This window comes from Phoenix dactylifera, chromosome 6, assembly GCF_051530095.1.
Source record: "Phoenix dactylifera cultivar Ajwa chromosome 6, Ajwa_hap1_PhDact_Kaust_v1.1, whole genome shotgun sequence".
In the NCBI taxonomy this organism is placed as follows: Eukaryota; Viridiplantae; Streptophyta; class Magnoliopsida; order Arecales; family Arecaceae; genus Phoenix; species Phoenix dactylifera.
Genome location: NC_143195.1, coordinates 23,013,899 through 23,033,747, shown reverse-complemented (window position 1 = coordinate 23,033,747; position 19,849 = coordinate 23,013,899). Strand labels below are relative to the sequence as shown.

Below are 19,849 nucleotides of genomic sequence, written 5' to 3'. Positions count from 1 at the left end.
TGCTCAAGTCAACATGGTGACTTCCGGCGCTGGCTCCTCTGAGACAGCTTTCAGGTCTGTTTCCTTCACTCCTGAAGTTAACATGACTTTACAATCACTAGATTGGTGGATTGATACCGGAGCTGGTATTCATATTTGTTCGGATCGTTCCTGGTTTTCTTCTTACCAGATCTCAAGTGGAGGAGCTGTGATCATGGCAAACAGCTCGGAGGCGCGTGTGTTAGGAGTAGGACGTGTGGACTTAAAGCTTACATCTGGAAAAGTCCTGTCCCTGCACGGCGTCCAACATGTTCCAGTTGTTAGGAGAAATCTCATTAGTGGTTCCTTGCTTGTCCAGCAAGGCTTTCGTCTTGTTTTTGAGTCCAATAATGTTGTAATTTCTCATGGTGTAATGTTTATTGGAAAAGGATTCCTTAGTGAAGGATTGTTCAAGTTGAATGTAATAGCTCCTTTAATAAATAAAAATCATTTGATTATGAATATAGAATCCCCTTCTATTTGGCATGGTAGATTAGGTCATGTAAATTATAATTCAATTAAGCAACTTATGAACCTAAATCTAATACCAAAAAGTGATCTTAAGAACCATGAGAAATGTCAAATTTGTGTAGAAGCTAAACTCCCCAGGAAGCCTTTTAAATCCGTTAATAGGGATTCAGATCTATTAGAGTTGATCCATAGTGATGTTTGTGACTCTGGTAGAACTTCTAGAGGAGGTAACAAATATTTTGTGATCTTCATAGATGATCTATTCAAATTCTGTTTTATCTATCTAATTAAAACCAAGGATGAGGTGCTCAGCAAATTTAAAATATTTAAGATCGAAGCTGAGAACCAACAAGAAAAGAAAATTAAAATTCTGAGATCAGATCGGGGAGGTGAATATACATCCAATAATATAACTCAATTTTGTGAAGATCATGGAATCATTCATGAAGTAACTGCTCCCTATTCTCCCCAATCAAATGGAGTAGCAGAAAGAAAGAATAGGACCTTTAATGGATATGGTTAACTCCATGCTTATAAGCTCAGGAGTACCAGAGAATTTGTGGGGGGAAGCTTTAGTTTCAGCTTGTTATATCCTTAATAGGATTCCCTCTAAAAATAATGATCTAACACCATATGAAGTTTGGAAACATAGAAAACCTAATCTTAGCTATTTAAAAGTGTGGGGGTGCTTGGCAAAAGTAAAAATACCTGATTTTAAGAGAAAGAAAATAGGGCCTAAAACAGTGGATGCCATATTCATAGGTTATGCAGCCAATAGTAATGCCAATAGATTTCTGGTGATAAGTTCAGAAGTAAATGATATTAGTAACAACACTATCATAGAAGCTAGAGATGCAACATATTTTGAAGACACCTTTCCACTTAAGACTAGAGTAAATAGCGGTATAGCTAGTAGCTCTAGTAGAATAAGGACAAGAGAAATAGAAGTAGAAGCAGAACCTAGGAGGAGTAAAAGATCCAGGGTAGAGAAAATATTTGGAGATGATTTTTATACCTTCCTAATAGAAGACTCTCCAACTACCTTTGAGGACGCAATGAAATCTTTGGATTCACCTTTTTGGAGAGAAGCTGTGGACAATGAGATGCAATCAATTATCCAAAACCATACTTGGGAATTGACTGATCTTCCTCCTGGTTGTAAAACAATAGGATGCAAATGGATCTTTAAGAAGAAACTTAGGCCTGATGGCTCTGTAGATAAATTTAAGGCTAGATTAGTTGCCAAGGGTTTTACTCAGAGACCTGGTATAGATTTCTTTGATGTTTATGCACCTGTAGCTAGGATTACTACTATTAGGGTCCTTATAGCATTAGCCTCCATTCATAAATTAGTGATGCATCAGATGGATGTTAAGACAGCTTTTCTAAATGGAGACTTAAATGAAGAAATTTATATAGACCAGCCAGAGGGATTTAAAATCTCAGGCCAAGAAAATAAAGTTTGCAGACTAGTCAGATCTCTTTATGGTCTTAAACAAGCACCCAAGCAATGGCACTTGAAATTTGATGAAACCATAATGACATTTGGATTTGAAATCAATAGCACAGACGAATGTGTATATCATAAGAGAGTTGGACACAAATTTGTGATCTTGTGCCTTTATGTAGATGATATACTGATCTTTGGGACAGATCTTCAGATAAGTGATGAAGTAAAACAATTTTTAAGTCATAAATTTGATATGAAAGACTTGGGACAAGCTGACTTAATTTTAAATACCAAAATAATTAGAAGTGCAAAAAGTATTGAGTTATCCCAAAGTCATTATGTTGACAAGATACTTAATAAATTTAATTATTCCGATTGTCAGCCTGTCTCTACTCCATTTGATCCCTCTACTCATCTTAAGAAGAACTTAGGAACTCCTGTCCTTCAAAGCCTATATGCTCAAATCATAGGCTCACTAGGATTCCTAACAAACTACACCAGGCCAGACATAGCATATGCTGTAAATAGACTTAGTAGATATACTATTAATCCAAATAGAGATCACTGGACAGCATTAGAGAGAATTCTTAGGTATCTTAAGGGTACCAAGTCCTATAGTTTGCACTTTAGTGGGTTTCCTGCTGTTCTAGAAGGCTATAGTGATGCCAACTGGATCAGCGATACCTTAGATGTTAAATCCACCACAGAATACGTCTTTCTCCTAGGAGGTGCTGCTGTGTCTTGGAAATCCACCAAACAAACCTTAATATCTAGGAGTACCATGGAGTCTGAACTGATAGCTTTAGACACTACTAGCACTGAGGCTGAGTGGCTCAGAGATCTACTAATAGACCTTCCTGTAGATGAGTCACCTTTACCACCTGTCTCCTTACATTGTGACTGTAAATCTGCAATAGATAAGTGCAACCAAGAAAATGCCAATGTAAAAATGAACAGGCACTTAAAAGTGCGTCATAAATCATTAAGATATAAATTGAAAAATAATGTTATTGCCTTAAATTTTGTTAAATCAGAAAAAACTTGGCTGATCAGCTTACTAAAAGCTTGTCTAGAACAGTAGTTCTAGAGTCGTCGAGGGGGATGGGGCTTAGCCCATAAAGATAGATCACCACGGTGGGAACCCAACCTTAAAAGGTTCAATGGGTAGAAACAAACCGGAGTGTGACTAAGAGGAGCACTATTTCATGTTTTCCTCATCCCTATGGCGCTAGTGCTCATAAAAGCAAGCGGTAAGATGAGTTCGTTTGTATAACTCTTAATGAGTCCGAGACCCAAGTGGCAGGAGCTTCCTTGCTTGCTTCCTTATTAGGACTCACCTATATGTGCAGTCGTGAGGCCGCGATTATGGGAAATGGGCGATTCCCTAAAAAGCACATGATAGATATCTGCGCATGGCCATAACAGCGCAACCCGCTTAGAACCCAGATCGGGCTATATTATGTATGCTGTTGATTTAATCTGAGCCATGGACCGAGGTTCAAGGTTAAGACCACCTTGGCTCCACAGATGTAATCAATTGTCACTAAGTGAAGGTTCAAACCGAAAGGTACCTACACCTATTACATAATATAAGATATCCAGCATTTTATTTTGATTTTAAAATTATTTAAGTTTTTTTTTTGTGGGGGATTGTTGGAAAAAAAAACCTTAAATGCGCACGCGGCCAAAATCTCGGGCCGCGTGCGCGTTTGAGAAAAAGGTAACGCCCAGCGGGCGTTACGCATTTGAAAACGGACGCGTTTGAAAACCCTTTAAAATCCCTATTTAAACCCTTTGATTTCATCTCTTTGGAAGCACGAAAAATTTCAGAAAAATAGTGAAAAAATTCTGAAAAAAATACTTCTCCCTCTTAGCCACTTCCAAATTTTATTTTTATATTTTTATTCAGTTTATTTAGTTCTTTTCATTTCATTCTTTGCTGGATCTGCAAGTCCGATCGGGTTCGCTTTGATTTCTTCCGAGACGTGCCGAAGAAGAAGTTGTAGGGTCGTCGTATCTCCGAGAAGGATTGCCGGGTGAGCCGTACGTGGGGGCAAATACTTCTTTGGGACAGCGTCGACGCGCTTCGACCTGCCTTCAATCAGGTTACTTTCTTCTACTTTTATTTTTAATTTAATATTAGTAGATTTGTAGGATTTGAATTTCTATAATATAAATTTATTAAATGCATAGATTTATTTTGTGCTAAAATAGATTTATTTTGCATTAAAATAGAATTATTTGGATGCCGAATAATATGCATGTATATTATTCCCTTTAAGATTTTTCATTAATTAAATTAATAGATTTATTGTTTATTTATATGATATATTGCTAACACGATCTTCTCTGGCTCTTCAGGAATACCTATAAGGAGACGATGAATTTGACGTCCAACGGAAGCCCCGTTCATCGCCTCATCGAACAGGTTTTTTGCTCTGCCTCTCTTTTTCTTTATCTTGATGCTCCAAGAACCCTAGTTCTCAGCTTCTTTTCGGGTTTCTTGTCTTTGCGACGTACGACAAACCCTTGTTTGAGGTTATTGCTTGGTTGTCTTTGTGAAATTGCAGTTGTTGGTATGTGCTGCTTGTGAGGCCGCAATCAGAGCGGAAAAGAATGAATACTTCAGTCCATACAAGATGAAATGAAAAATCTGCATAGATAGAGAGGTGCAGAGAAAGGAGGAAAAGAGAAGGAGAAATGGTAGGGATCGTAGCACGCTTCCAAGGCTATATGACGAGACCCCAACCCTCTCTTCTGGTACCACTTCTTTCCCTTTTGCTCTCCTTCCTGCATAAAAACAAAAAGCTTTCCTCTGTTCTCTATTCCTCCTTTGTTGAGTCATAAGCAATTAGGAAGTAAGGTATTACTTCATTCTCTCTCATTCTCAGCTCCAAAACCTTGTGCTCTGGGCAACTTACTGTAATCACTGCCACACTTTCTAGGGATTTATCCATACATTTATTGGGGAATAAGCACTGTAAAGATTAGCTGCCTTAAGTAATCTTTTCTCAAATTTGGATACTATTACTTTTGTTTATGTCGGAAATTGCATTGAAAAATCTTATGAAAATATGCATGCATTTAATGATCTGCACACTTCTGTACATGGTTGTGTATCCATCTGCCATTTATGCTTCCTATTGGTGCTGGATCGCATATTAATTTCTCAAATGGAATTTTGCCTGTATCTAGTCCTGTTACACACTCCAGTTGACAAATTGTAGTTAATTGTGAGCTTTTTCAAATCCATCGATGCCATAAAGTACAAATTTGATTGGCACAGGTAGTATCACTGTCTGCTGCATAAAGACACTAACCATGCTATAAATATTATCTGGGTATTCTGAAAGGTTAAAATGTTTTGTCGAGTGAGGAACTTACAAGACGTCTTTCTGCAGGTACTTAATTGACAAGTGGTGAAATCTGATTCTGCAACTATTAAGGTACATTTTTGACACTTAGTCACCATACTGAAGCTGGTCCAGTGGATTAAGTTAGGAGACTACTGAAATGGCTCTGGTTGCAATTTGTATGTTTCACTGTTCTTACAAATTTTGTGCTTCTTGTAACTGAGGGTTGACATTGTAATGGAACAAAGTTTTTGATTGTACCTTAAACCTGTGTTTAGTACTCGAGGAATTATGGGATTCCATTACGTAGTTAGCAGATCCTTTGTTATTCAGTGATCGCTATGGTGTTGTGTCTTGTTGTCATGCTCTTTGGAACTAGAATGTTTGGTCTTTATATGGTTTGGAACTTCAAAAATCAAAATCTTCAATTGTTATTTGATTGAAGAATTAATTATCTTCAACCATTGCTTTTCTTTGGTTTTTTCCTTTTCATTTCTAGGTTTGAGTTTGTTCTTTCCTGGATCTCTGTTTCTTCACTATTGTAATCCTCAGACAGGATTACATCATTTTGCATCATTTTCTAATTAAGTATTTTGCATCATTTTGGTTTTGACATTTAGGGTTATGCTTGTTCTTGTTTCCTACATGCATATGCAGGATTAAAAGACGTAAAGTGGAGAGCTTGGAGGGCATAAAAGAGCTTCAGGGATCAGTGATGATCGAGACAAATCAAGAAAATATTGGTATTATTGGTTAGTATCTTGATTGTGAAGCAAAAAAAAAATTCTGTTTTCCAAATATAGGAATCTTTACTTACCAAACACAAAAAGGAAACTCTAAAAATACTGTTTTCAGAAATGAAATCTAGGTTGAGACAATACGTTCATTCAAAAAATACACATTTGAAGAAATGGAAAAATACCAGAGCAAAATTTGTTAGCCTATGCTAGGATGTTTTTATATTATAGATTGCTTGTTATGATCAAAGATACAATAATTTTAGTCAAGAATTGAGTTTAATCATGGAAGGAGAATCAACTTATTGATTAGAATAGAAATATAAAGTACATGTTGCAGCTATTTCAGCTACATATAGTAATGTTGAGAATGCTAATTATAAAGATAGGAATGGGATCTTTGCAATTAATAATTTTCATTTTGCATATACTGCTTAAGCCTCTTGGAAGTCGTGCTTTTCAATTCCCTGTCTACTTTTCCTGCTCGTCCTATACTTATCTTTCCTTACCTGGCCGACCATAATAAGGCCATAGCGAAATGACCGGTAGCCGAAGGTGTTTACTATTCATATTTGTAATTGATGCGGAGATTTGCAAAAAATTGAGAATGTGGGTTTATAACTTCGTGACATGTCAAACTCTCAAAGAAGAATACTGCCTTTACTGAAAAATTGGAAGTACTTTTGTAATAAGGAAGTAGATGACAGGGAAGTAATAGCATGTAAATCCATCCCAAATAGTTGGAGGAAACTTATTTATGGTTGTGGTTTTGTGGAAATATAGGCAGGGAAGTGGACATCCGCACACACATATACACAGAAACACACACCCAAAAAAAAAAACAAAAAGCAAAAAGAGGTACTAAGCTAGCAGGTGTGGAAATGGTTTTTGCAGAGATTTCAAAGTGGTTGCAGGACCCTAGATAGAGTTTTCAAGTTCTAGGTTCTATAGGTCCACGCATGGTGCCCAAATCCAAAAGACCAGTAGATGTAGTTGAAATAGTTGACATGATGGATCAATTTTTGTGTAACACCTTATTAGAATAACCAGATAAATTGTTTCTTTTGATTTTTTATCATATTGTATGCAGCATATGGATCCTGTCGTGTTGGAAGTAATGCAGATCCAACTTGTTTGTAGAACAAAAATTATCCCACTTTCCTGTTTGTGAATGAGCTTCCTCAAAACCATGATTACTTCAAGCTCCTTCAAATTTAATCATAATATTTAAATATTTAGGAGCCCGATAAGAACCAATCTCTTTCACATTGTTAGACTTTGCGGAGGCTATAATCCTTAGCTTTATGAAGGCTGAAGGTTTGCTCAAGAATTTGGCAGAGGATGGTCAAACAATTACTAACTAATATTTTGTGTTTTGACAATGTCCTATAATCCATTCTACTTTGTGTGCCACTCTTAAGTGCAGAATCTTGGGAAGTACAAAAACATCTATTGTCTGAAAGTGCATAACTAAGTTCATTGTAGAACACTAAATTGTCCAACCAAAAAAGTGAAAGTTAAAAATTTTGCAGTAAACAAACTTATCTTTCAACATTTGTTTAGTAACTGTTCCGTGACTTTTTCAGTTATTGGGTTTCAGAGTTCAGATATGATGGTGGTCAAAGACACTTCACCACAGGCTTCCAGACTTAGTCACCTGATTAAGAAATCAGAACAGGTCAAAGCTATATGTGATTTGAAAACGAGCCGCTCAAAACAGTCATTGTATGTAACGTAGGAATCATAAAAAGATTTGAAAAATATTTGAGTCAGAAGGGAAACGGTACTCAGCACTGTTTGATATTCTTATAGCCATGGCCTGCTGAGCATTCCCAAAGCATGTCCCAGGTGTTCCATGATTTGGGGAACTAGATTGAGTCATTTTCCAAGATGCATTTCTTAGCATGTAAGGTTTCTGGTAAATATGTTTTTGAATAGTTTTCGAGTTCTATAATATCACTATCATGGTGCTGGCTATTTCTAAGGATACTTCATCTTCAAGAAAGCAATTTTTGTCAAAAGAACTTCGACACTATCTTGGTTACGTCCTTTTTTTGATTCTTATGGTATAGCATTTGAGCATGCCAAGAATAGATAAATTTCTTAATTTAGTAACAACTTGTCAGTGTACAGCATCAGAAAGGCACTTTGGCATTGTGCTTTATTTTACCGCCTCAAAATTGATTACTTTTATATGATCTTTTACATTTTAGTTTTTTACTATAAATTCTACTTTTAGTGCTTTAGGAACCTTCAACTATTATTTTGCTGCTGTAATGCTGTAATTAAACTTTGGGTCATCTATGCTTCTACATCTTAGTAATTGTTAAAGTTTTTACATAGTGATGAGCAAGACTTACACTTTATAGTCAACTAAAGCTTACGCAAGCAAACTGAATATTCTACTACAGGTACATCTAAGAAACTGGCAGATGAGGATTCATGCCCTCCACATCCTGGATTTTATAAAGGCTTGTGCTTGAGATGTGGTCAGCTAGTGGAGGATGATGGGCCTATGCTTTCACTTGACTACATTACTAAGGTGCAATGCTCAAAATTATACTACAGAGCTGTAATATAATCATGATATAGTAACTTTATGTTTCTTATATAATGCAAATGGTAGTGAGGCGGACTGGGTTAGCAGCTTAATGATGCTTACCTAGGTGTATAAGCGATGTTTGTCCTCGAAATGGTCTGGAATGTGGATAACTTATTTTCATTTTAGGCTCACATCCTGCTTCCACATATTTAATTCTAAATAAAATGGTCACATCTTGCATACTGGTGCCAAGAAGTGCCCATTTTTCACAAATTCAGCCTGGTTAGCAGCATGGAGTCGTTGTCAAATTTGAACAGGTTGCATCAGAAACCATATGCAGCTGACAATCTGTCATTCTTATTATTCTGAACTCAATCACCACAGGGTCCTGCATCCTGTCAATTTTCTCCTGCATTGTTTTGGGTTGTGGTGTAATTCTGTGTGCACCATACTTTCATATTCAACCTGTTTGGATGTGATCAGTGTTCAGAAACATGAACCCCAACTCAATTGTACCTAACCCCTTCTCATGCAAATCCTACTTCGTTCAGATTTTTTTTTAATGTTAGTAATGGTTAAGGGTTCTATGATATGAACCCTTAATTTTTTATAATTTACATTCGTATTTTTATTTTTTTTAAAAAAATAGCAATCCCGACACTTTAAAGCGTTGGTAAATAAAAACTGTGGGACGCCCTACGCCGACGCTTTAAAGCGTCGGTAAACTTGAAGCCTACGCCGACGCGTTGGTAAACTTTTGCCGACGCTTAAAAGCGTCGGCAATTCTGTTTTTGCCAACGCTTTTATGAGCGTCGAAAAATCCCTGTTTTTGCCGACGCTTTGTGTTAGCGTCGGCAAAAACTTTTGCCACTCCGATATCGCCAACGCTTTTGCGACGCTTCTATTTGCGTGGCGGGAACTTTAGCCGACGCTTATAAGCGTCGGTAAAGATTATAAAAAGCGTCGGGAAAGATGAATTTTCTTGTAGTGGAATATCGCACGGGACGTCGTTCATCATATGAACACGCCACGGATCGTAGAGTTCAAAATTTTTTCTAGATCCAAATCCAGAAGACCATTGAACTCATGAGAGAGGGAAGATTAGGATCTGAAAAAGGTTGATTAAATATCATAAAAAACTGAAATAAAAATCAAAAATAAGATTTGAAGATCCTATTTTCAAACTTTGTGCGGGTGAAAAACACCGCAGCCTGATGATCTTAGGAGGTTCCTGTTGGAGCCGCACATAGGTATCTACACGAGGACTCGACTATCTGAGATCAAATCTCACCAGATTGCTAGCTCCTTACAGAGTACTCTCATGACTATCAATAAAGATTAGAAGAAGATCAGCAATATACCTTCTTGAAGAAGAACTCTTTCTTCTTCAACCTTGCTCGTGATGGAGGAGGAGAAAGGAGAAAGCTTGCACCGTGGATCTTCCTTTCCTTGCTGTCATGGAAGAAGAGGAAGAAGAAGCCCTCTTACTGTCGTGGAGGAGGAAGAAGCTTGGGCATGGGAGGAAAGAACACTTCTTTCCTTGGGCATGTGGGCTCTCCCCTTGGGTTCTCTTCTCATCCTTCCAATGCGACCTTGAAAGAGGAAGAAGGCTTGCACCTTGCTGCCGTGGGAGAAGACGAGGAGAGGGAGAGGGAGGAGGCATGGAGAAGAAGAGAAGAAACTCAATTCCATTCATCTCACGCACCCCAATGCTTATAAAATCAGCCCAATTGCAATCCAATTGTAATTAATTCCACTTAATTCTTCTTCCATTAACTCAGTAACACTTAGTGGGTTAATTTAATCACCAATCATATTGATAATTGATATCAATTGTGATTCTAAATCACAATTATGATAGTCTGACTAATCAAATTCTCTATATGTGTGATCCCGTAGGTTCTATGCTGTCTGGTAATGAGACATATTGAGATGCCCATCTCAATATCACTGAAACTCCTTTCAGTAGACTGAAACAATTTCAGTTCTACTCTTAGGATTTACTGATCACCAAGTGAATGCCTTTGAGTCTCATAATCCACTAGTGACACCTAGCAGTATGTGGTGGCAATCCAGCAAAATGTAATGTCTGAACATCTAGGTGCAGTTAGCATATGATTTACGGAGATTATGGATAACTCATCAAACCCCATCGTCCGTCATATGTCAAATTTATTTGACTTCCAGTTTGACATATGGAAAATTCTTTTTCCAAAATACCTAGCCAGAAATTTATCGAACTTAGTCTCATAAACCACATAGGATCACTCCTAATCTATCAAGGTCGATAGATCCCATCTAGATGTAACCCTATTCCAAAATGAACCTACTGCAGCCAATCCGCACCACAAGGATCCAAATGTCTAGGATCCAAATATACATGCTTGTCAAACTATAGCAACCTCATAGTGAATAGCTGAGGCATCGCAGATCAAAGAACTAGTCATACAACTGCAGCATAAGTAGTCACTGACGAGTGGATAGACATCCATGTGACTACTTTCTTTGGTCACTCTCAGTACACTTGTTCTTTAACAAGTACTTGCACAATCACTTCAGTGTCTCTACACTGTGGACTCAAGACTCATCCATCTGACTAAGTAATATGTGCACTAATCGCAGCGGATCGATCACCGTCCCTCGTGATGGATTCATCGATCATGAGCATTTAAAAATTAATTGCTAATGACACATGCCTCAAATTCTCAACTTCTTGAGAATATGTGTCATCATCTTATTAATTTTTTGGATGATTCATGGACACATACAAACATAAATAAATAATAAATTACCCAATCTTACTAATCAATAAGAGTCAAATTACAAATTTATGCCCCAGATTACAAATATGCGTCAGCCACATTAGCTTCTAGGGCATACTTCTAACACATATTTCATATGTCAATATTGAAGAAATATGTTTCAGACCTATGTCACGCGGTAGCATATAAGTCGTTGCATCTTGATGAGGATTGACCTATGAGGAGATTCGGATATGGATTGTGGATAGAAAAGATTATGTATTACAGCATCGAATGGAACAATCATTCGAAAGGAGAGCCCACTTGAAAACTCGAAGAAGAGATGAAGGACAAGCATTCACAATTTTTTGAAACTTTAAGTATGTTAATTTCGAGGACAAAATTTTTTTTAAGGGATGGCGAATGTAAGGACCCATATTTTTATGTGAGGATCCATGCAGACGTGTGATTAATCCTACATTAGTTATTTGTTAGGTAGATTTTGGGTACTTATACAAGATTAAGAAATCCAAATAATATATTCTGCCTAACTATTTTAGGAGAGGTCATAGGTTGTTGCAAATGTCATTAGAGCGAACTCGGCCCATACTTATGTGGATTAGAGGATACTAAAGCATGAGTTCATGGAGACTAACTATGAGCCGATCGTGGTGCTTGTGATTAGATTTGAAGGAATTTGAACCCTTAGTCTGACGAGAACTCTTAGGGCTTAAACGAGAAAAGTATGTAACGACCAGTGTGGAAATGTGTTCCTACATTGGTTATTTACTGGAGAAATTCTGAGTACTGATACAGGACCAAGAAACTCAAAAAATATCTTCTGACTAGTCTTTTTGGGTGAGATACTAGGTTGTTACAATATCAGAGCCTTGCAATCACTCTTCACTATCTTCCATGGTACACATTTTAATATCGCATATTTACATAGTTGTTTTATGTAGATAATGACAATTATAATAATTATTATGTATCATAATTTATTTTTCTTAGAAGCTATTTTTCATCGGTTGTATTATTATTTTTGAAATTAAGAAATCCAAAATGTATGCTTGAGCAAAATTTTAAAATGAAAATGATGTATTTTCAACAACCAGATCAGATCATAGTCATGATAACCATTAGGCTCTAAATTTATAATATGAAAATGATTATTGTTGCCATCCAAAACTAGATTGGATAATCAAGGGGGAATTTGGAGGAACAGTGAAGAGACAAGATTAGAGAAACTAACAAATAATTGAAAATGAAATTGAATAACTTCTTTGGTGTTGGGCCTTCTTTTATAGATGAAGAATCCTTATTCCAATGAATTCAGGCTATGATTTAATAGGAAGAGATCTAGACTTTCCTTATCTGGACCAGCCCAAAATTTTGAATTCAAATAAAATTAGATCCCTTTGTATCCCGTGTCACCTCCCAATTAGTTGACATATTTTAGTCGCATCATCTCTGCACCCCCCTCCCCTCACTTTTGAAGCCGAGCTAATTGCCTTATTTATTGCACTTTAAATGAGCTCGGATGAAGAAAGTAGCTGGTTGCACATGTCAATTATTCTCGGATTTGGATCACACCTGCGTAGAAATTGACGTCGATTGATAGGTTATCCTTCCTGATAAGTTCTTCAAATAAGTTGTTCAAAGACTAAGGGTTGCTCCATTAGTGTAAGTCCTCTTCTATCGAACCAGAAAGCGACATGCATTGCACCATGAGGCTTGTAAACCAATCAAACGCAACACCCTAGGTAGATCTACACCATGAGAGCCACTATATAATGGAGTGGGCACCCCGCGCCTGCCCCACTTTTCAATTTATCATCTTTCTTTCCCACTTGTTCTTGAGACTCTCACATTCGTCTCTCATTCATCTGCTTTTCCTCTTCTACCCGACAATAGTAGGTACTCCCTTAATCTTTATCTCTTCCTTTTAGAAGGCCTCCGAGCAGCCCACATGCCCTAGTGCCAAGCTGTATATCTTAGGTGCGGAGGACGTTACGGTTTTTCCAAAAATCTATTTTATTTCTCCTAGCTTTCCTGTTAATTTGCCTCAAGTTAACAAGAGTGATAATACCTTTCTACCCGAACATATCTATACGTACGAAGAGTACATTCGAACAGGCCTCAGATTTCCCTTCCATGCTTTTGTCTGCATTTTTTTTATATTATTACGGCTTAGTTTCTGCTCAGCTAGTCCCCAATTCTTGGAGGACCTTTATGTATTTCTATTGTACACCCTTCTACACAACATACAAGCTTCTCTTGGGCTCCTCAGAACTTCATTTATCATCAAAGAGCACCACTCCAAGCATGGATGGTGGTATGTCTTAGCTCGGAAAGGGTTGCAGCTCATCAAAGGCCACCTTTTAGCCATTCATAGCTAGAAAGGCCGTTTCTTCTTCTTCGTGTCAACCGACCAGCCATGGTTGTTTAGCATAATTTGGAGGATGCTTAAGAAAGACGTAAACATATCATAAAATTTCATTAAGATTATAAAATATTAAATCCTTCAAAAAATATATAAAATGTTGAAAGAATTCAAGGATATCCAAAAAGATAAATCATAGGACAAAATATATGGACAACAAAGAGTAAAGATCAAAAGGTTTGAATGCACTTCTCAGATGCTCGACTTCTAATCAAAAGCACTAAAGTTTTGGCTGGAAAATTAAAGATTCTAACATCACGAGCTTCCCATGCTTTCCAACAAACTGCAGCTAATCTCAACCCTCATGGTAAGAATCATATGAACACAACGATGCAATCTATGGCTCTCATTTTGAAACCATTAGCTGTTAGTGTAAGATGTTGCAAATCTTTTTATATTTTAACATTTCTTAGCATCGGGCCCATTACATGCAGTACAATCTTGTTAATATTTTATACGTCAAGGGTTGTCTTAGTGCAAGTTGTTCGAATAATTTTTTTCCATGTCGGGTAAACCATAAAGGAGCCCGAACATGTCTCCAAATGCCTGGCTATTGTTGTTTGTCCTTAATGATTTGGAGCGTGGTTGAAAACTGACCTCGGTCCAGAGGTATCAAAAGACAATAATTGCGACAGCTAAGTGGGATAGGAACCCTTCTTATACATATGTGCTTACTAGGATTCGAGTTGTATCATTAGCACTAGAAAATGATTGATCTCCTTTTGCGACATTGACCATTAGATTGCACCCGAACAAACACTCTTTTTGTCCGCCTCTACCGATCTTTAAGCAACCATTGCAAGATCAAAGGGTGGATTTGCACAGAGAAAGGTGAATCCTTCTTTCGCAAAAGATACAATCCCTCTCACACATTTACCAATGGGCCTAGCCTTGTTGGCTGCCTAAATCTGCCACTCTAGTAGCTTCCCCAAAACATGTCAAAAGAGATCGTGGTAAAACATTGATTATTTTTGCTTTCCACTTCATTTGACCCTCGTTCGTCTCCTTCGCCCTCGTTCCACTTCACTTTGCCATGTACGTACCCTTGTTCCTCTCCTCCGCCCCAGACTCTTCGTCCAACCGACTTCACTTTGCCTTCATTTGACCCTCGTTCGTCTCCTTTGCCTCGTTCGTCTCCTTCGCCCTCGTTCCACTTCACTATGACCCCTCCCTTCAAACAAGCCTCCAAAACCTCCAAGTTCTCTCGAACCACCATGTCCCACTGCACAGGAAGTGTGGACGACTGTGTCTAGCCATCACTCTCGTCATAGAACCACATCTACCACAACGGGAGGAAATATACCAAAGGGTGGGGGCGTGTCAAACCCCAGTCCGGTTTCCATAGGAAAACCTATGCTGAAGTTCTGAAGGAAGGGCTCCCTAAACCATCTCTGATCACATCCAAAAGCCATACCAAGCATCATCACCTAGGGAATCTAAGCGGCGACCATATGTGGTAGTTAGGTGGCGGGAAGAAGGGGCCATACAGGAGACCATCCCTCCCATACCTTCTCATCCCACCGCTTCCCTGTTGAAGTAGAGGAAGAGGAGAGAGACGTAGAAGGGAAGATTAGGATCTTTGTTCCATATTTCAAACAGTGTCGTAGCCCATCTTTTATAGATGAAGGTGGCTATGTACAGCTAATATACAGCTCATATGTATAGCAAATATACAGCTCATATACAGCTACTAAGATAATTTATATATAGCTAACATTCCCCATGGCATCTATCTTTAAAAGCTGTGCTCGTTGCAAATGTAAGGTGCCTTGGCCACCTCAAAGCGAACTATCGAAACCTAACTCGCTGCCTTTAGTGTTTCAAATTTGGGAACTACTTGAAAATCTGCAGAGCCCTTCATGCTTCAACTCCACAAAACCAAGCACACAGAAGCTGGAAAATGCATGGTCCCCGACAGAACCAACGGCGCCCTACACAGAGCGTCCCAAACCCCATGCCGCGCGCAGACCCCCGTCCAAAATCGACATGCTACAATGAAAAATTTTCTTCCATTCACGGCTGAAATGGCCGGCATCCAAACTACCTAAACCGAGCTGCATTTTGTAGAGTTGTTTGGATGGGCCATTAGGCAAAGTGAGTTGGATCTTGGACAACACGTCAAATAGCCCAAAACTGATTCTCCTGATCGACAAACAGTCCATGATTTAATGGCGGAGGGTCATATAAGGGGAGACAGGTTCACTCTTATTGTCAATCATTGGAACTAGCTCAATGGAAGGATTCATCACAATCTAAACTTCAAAGTTTATGCAACTCTGCATAATCTACCCCTTATACGAAGGGTAGCTGATGCCGTGGCAGCCATACTCTCTGGTTTCGGTGTCCCTCACCAAGCTAGCCACTCGAGTCTTCGATGGGAGGACCTTACAGGCCTCGATGTGGTATTCGACTACGAAGACCTGGAGAACATTCCAGAAGATATAGAGGCAACAATCGGTCCATCTACCTACTTTGTTTCAAGCACGATTAAGTATGATCGACCAATCTTTTGAAGACACATCACCCCCAAGGCTAGCAACCAGGCATGGAAACCAGACTGAGCACTACCTAAAACCCATGATAACCGCCCTTCAAGCAACACAAGTTTCTCATTCGACACCACAAGAACTTTAGGGAACCAACGGGAGGTGCTCAGATTAGAGCAAAGAAAGTCAAGTTGCTGGGGATAGAGGAACTAGATCTTCGGCCGAAGACGTACTATTTACAAATTCATTAACCAACAAGGAGGTGAAGGCCCTACGCAAAAGATGTGGTATACTATTTGTCACGCCCCCGACCCAAGATCGTGAGATGGGGGTTGCGTCAACCGCCGCACACTCATAGGAAGCTTTCTCTACAAGCATGCAAGACATCTCAACGTGATATCATTAATATGCAGTTGAATAATTTAAACTAATAATATGCAATCTTTATTTCATTAACTAACTCAACTTACAATGTCTCACTATTCTAACATTAGTCTAAGGTAACACATTAATTTAAATAAACTCTAATCTAAAATAATTTGTGCCATTGTTTTTCTAGTCGCTCTTCCAAATTGGAAAACCCCAGTAAGCTAGTTCTCTGAATCTGTAAAAAAACAAGAAATCATATAATGAGCTAAACAATCCAGTAAACAATGATCATTTTTGCTAAATCAGGCTATCAAATAAATAATAATTTGTAGGAAATAAGCATATATACAATACTATTATACAAATCAAATCTTTTTTAAAATTCTGTTCGTGGATTCAAATTCATTCAAATATTCATTCATTTTATCGATTCTGAGCTATGACCACATCATCTTATGGCAGAGTCATAACACTGACTAATTAATCATCTTACCGTGGCCTGCGCATCATTTTGCAGCAAAGTCCTTCAGGACTGATGGTCTGCTAGCGGTATGTCAATAATCATCTTGGATACGATCTTTAGCATAAATCATGTACCAACGTATTAGCCTTCCTTGGCAGAGTACTCAACATAGCGAGGTCGAAATTCAATTAGTTCTCAATTTCATATTTCAGTTCTCAAATCATGCGGTGTCAAAATCAATCAATCATATCTATAATAAGATCATATATCATCATATTATTTCAAAAAAATATTTTTCATAATAATATACTATCCATCAAATTCATGCATCATGAATAATACCACTTAAAGGTTATGAATATAATATTTTAATAATTGTTGATATTGTTAATAAATTAATTTTTTTCAAATCATCAAATTCAACTCAATAGCTAAGAACTACGACCACATCATTCTGTGACAGGGTCATAACACCAACTAATCATCTTGCGGTGAGCTGTACATCAACATGCAGCAATATCCTTCATGACTATTGGTCTACTGGCGATATGTTACTAATCATCTTGGACACAACCTTGAGGACAAACGCCAATGTATTAGCCCCCATTGGCAAGATCCTCAACATAGCCCGACTGTAAGTTCAAATCTATTTCGATTCAAAACTCCTTTTCTCAAAACATGTACAGTATTCCCAATCGAAAGATGCAATCAAGAGTCATACAATATTCTAGGACAAGGCATATATCACCATGCATCAAATTCATAAATTAAAAATAATTTGATTCAAATTTTTTTTTATAATTTGCTGATAAATCTAGAAAAAATTTATATTATTTACCTCGAACACAATCCAACTAACAAATCCAATAAATCTCGAAAGTTCTTCTTAGATTCCGATATTTAAAAATTATATTTTCAATTAGAATTTATTATGATTATTCCAAGAATAGAACCCTAATTCTAATACCCTCATAGGCTAATTAGGAGGAAATGCCCGACACCCTAGTCGATTCGATCAAAGTAAAATTTATTGAATCATACTCGGACTAGGGCATAAAAGGTTCAACAAAATTTGGGCGATCAAAACTAACATTGTTTGGCGAAGACTATGACGAGCTGACGCGCCGCCCGATGACCCTAGATGAGGACCTTTTACGAGGGTCAATTTAAAATCGCTATGAAGAGTCCCTACGGAATCCAACTACTCTAGATAGAGTAGAGAGAGAAAGTTTAGGTAGAGAGAGAAAGTCTGGTGGGGATAGAATCTTAGATCGAGTTCAAATAGGAGTCTATGTTTGGTTCTCAATGGCATGATCAACCTAGTCAATTAACATTTCTAACCATGAATCAAGAGAGAGAAATTTTGTAGAGAGAGAAAGCTTGGGGAAGAGAAAGAAGAGAGCGAAGAGAGAGGAAGAGAAAATAAGGTCTCTCTCTAGCCAAGGAAAGAAGAAGGGAGAGGAAGAGAGTGGCTGCAGGTGGTGCCCGAGGTCAGAGACCCACGGCCGCCACTGTGGAAGGAAGCCGATGGCAACTGGTCGCCGACGGCGAGGAAAAAATCCTCCTAAAATAGGAATCGCCCCCCTAACCAATTAAACCGAGACATTCCAGCAATGGGAGCCTCAACCATAGCTGCAAATCATCGTGAGGCACTGACAGAGACCTCGGCAACAAGATCCGTTGATGCTACCGGCCGGAAAGAATAAACAAAATCAAAAAAATCAAAGAAAATCGAGGAAACAGGGCATCCGATATTTCTTCACAAAAATCCGGCGATCGTCGGCCGGATTCAAGGCTTTAAAAGTACAGAAGAAGGAGGAGAAGATAGATTAAGGCTAGCTAGGATCTTACTTGGTTCTTGGTGGTGAATGGAAGTGACAACGGCGTTGGTAGCGGCCGGCGTTGGTAGCGGCCGGCGTTCAGAGAGAGAAACCAAGAAAATCTCCGGCAAAAAACTCCGTTCAAGCTTAGATCTCCGGCGAGGAAGGATGGGGAGACCAACATAGCCTCGATCACGATCGGAATCTGACCATCGGATTCCTTCCGATGAGCACGGGAAGAAGAAGAAGACTCCATCTCTTCCCAGCTCGCATGTGAAGCATTATATTTTTATATTTCTTTTCTTTTGGGCCAAAGCGATTGGGCCAGTCAAATGGACCGGGCCCAGTTTGCCAGGTTTTACACTATTCCCACATGCTGATGACTACGTGGTGGACAAGATCAAAAGTCTGGAAGCTCTAAGGTGTGGCATACCAACACCCCCAGTAGAAACCTAGACCAAGTACACCACTTGAGAGGAAGAAGGAAGACATTTACAAGCAATCAATGGAATGCATCATGATAGCTCGTCAATGTGGGACTCGCATCGTTTGGAAAGTTCTGACCTTTTATGTTTGGTTGTGGGATCATATGACAGATAAAGGCCACACCTCTAGCCTTATGGTGCTGTATCAAGAAGGTGTTGTTTTGAAAGATTTGTAATCTTGAATGGTCGGGTACTTCTACTTATTACAGTCCTATTCAGTGACCAGACTTTCTTCTTTATATGTGATTATGGCCATTCTAGTTTGGAACGTTAGATGTCTCAGATGGAAATTAGAGAAAACAGTAGTTCAAGACATTGTGCTGCAATCTAAATGTATGATCGCATGTTTTCAGGAAACTAAATTAAGCACTGTCATAGATGAGTACCGCTGACTTCTATGGAAATAGGGAGTCAGGGTTTTGAACTAAGATCCCTAAGTTTGACTTAGAGAGAGAAAGAAGCTTAAGAGGG

The 19,849-nt window shown here is 38.4% G+C and overlaps 1 long non-coding RNA gene across 1 annotated transcript; it reads left to right on the top strand.

Moving 5' to 3' along the window:
- The first annotated feature begins 4,249 nt into the window (after positions 1-4,249).
- On the top strand, positions 4,250-8,903 carry LOC149753354 (uncharacterized). Its single transcript, XR_016395734.1, has 5 exons — positions 4,250-4,367; positions 4,510-4,699; positions 5,341-5,385; positions 5,950-6,044; positions 8,441-8,903. It is a non-coding gene; the product is annotated as an uncharacterized LOC149753354 (long non-coding RNA).
- Positions 8,904-19,849: the final 10,946 nt, after the last annotated feature.